The sequence below is a fragment of the Triticum aestivum genome, chromosome 2D (assembly GCF_018294505.1).
Source record: "Triticum aestivum cultivar Chinese Spring chromosome 2D, IWGSC CS RefSeq v2.1, whole genome shotgun sequence".
NCBI lineage: Eukaryota > Viridiplantae > Streptophyta > Magnoliopsida > Poales > Poaceae > Triticum > Triticum aestivum.
This window is the reverse complement of record NC_057799.1, coordinates 357,970,943-357,972,484: the sequence shown is the minus strand read 5'-3', so window position 1 is coordinate 357,972,484 and position 1,542 is coordinate 357,970,943. Positions and strand designations below refer to the sequence as shown.

At 40.5% G+C, this 1,542-nt stretch overlaps 1 pseudogene; it reads right to left on the bottom strand.

Annotated features, from left to right (window-relative positions):
* Window positions 1-285: 285 nt before the first annotated feature.
* Window positions 286-1,136, bottom strand: LOC123055784 (zinc finger MYM-type protein 5-like; annotated as a pseudogene).
* Between the last annotated feature and the right edge of the window lie 406 nt (window positions 1,137-1,542).

Here is a 1,542-nt window from a genome sequence, read left to right as displayed (position 1 = left end):
GTCCCGATGTATTATCCACCTTCATGAACTCTAGAAAAAACTCCTCTATTTTTGTACTGGCACTTGACATGTTTACACATCTCACAATTAGGGTCATTTGTTCTTGATGGCTCACATCAGGGGTACAGCCTAAAATGACAGAGAAATACCTTGCATCCTTGATTATCTTCAAGAGAGAATCTTTAACCGTGCGAGCAAGACGGGAAATTAACTCATTCTGAATATTATGGCCAAGATAATGATGATGGATTTCATTATTATGAATGCGCCGAAGATCCTCTTGCATTACAGGATCCCTGCCATCATTTCAATTACTCCCAAAAATTTCCCATTGTTATCTTGATATAATTTCTCATTTGCTCCTCGAAAAGCCAAATTATGTTTAGCAAGAAATTTCACAGCAGCAACAATTCTAATCAAAACTTGTCTCCATCGCTTCTTCTCCCTTGCAATCTCTTCTTGCAAATCTTTATCAATTGTTTCCTTCTTACTTAGCCTCAACCTTACCTCATTCCAAGTATTCATGTTAGTGATGTGCTCAGCACCATTCTCATGTAATTTGAGCTTCTCACTAAGATGTTTCCAATCCATCAATCCCTCGGATGCTAGCAAACTTTTGCTGTTCTCAGATTTGAACAATTTGCAGCAAAAACAATAAACTTTATTCACATGTTTAGAGTACACTAACCACCTCCGATCACTGGCTCACCATTCCTTAGCTGTCTTGAGTAGTAAGCATATGAAAAATGCCTGCCTTTCTTATCCACGGAAAACACAAGATTGTACTCCCTTGTAGGTCCTTTTTCAATGAGAGTATCTCTTGATTTATTGTCAAGAATATTCCAAGTTCTAGGATCAAAAATATCAAAAGAAGAAGCCTGCTCATCTATGTTTCCATGGCCACTAAATTTTCCGGTGCTCTGATTGGCATCAACATCGGCACAATTTTCCTCAACTGCATTCTCAGTCTGATCTGGTTGTTCGCCATTGGTGATATATAATTGCGCAGAATTCGTAGCAGCATCCTTCCTCAGCACGAATTTATTCATAGCCCCTTTCTGAGATCAAACTAACTTCTCTATTCGTTTCTTGTTAGTTCTTTTCTGATGACCAGATAGATGCTTTTTAGGTAACATGACTACACTACCAATGGATGCAGCTGCAAGTGATGAGCGATGCAAAGAAAGAATCAGACACCGGATTGAGATTTTAGACTAAGAACATATAGCACGAGAAAATAGAGTCACCCATCAGGGTTTCATAGAAATAGAATTTTGATCTGAGATTATCTCTTGATCTTGATCTTTCTGACAATTTCTTGCCTGAGATGGACACAACGTGATCAGGGACCTAGCGATTTCAGTGATGCAGTCAGGCCATCGGCCGGTCAGGGACTCCGGACTAGATCAGGACGACCGGACGAGACGGCGACTGGGCGACGGTTCAGTGCGTGAATCAGATCGAGAATCGCTGGAAAGAAAAGGAAAAGACGATTCATGATGATTCTTTTCCATGCGTGGCTAGCTACCTTCCTGGGCTTGC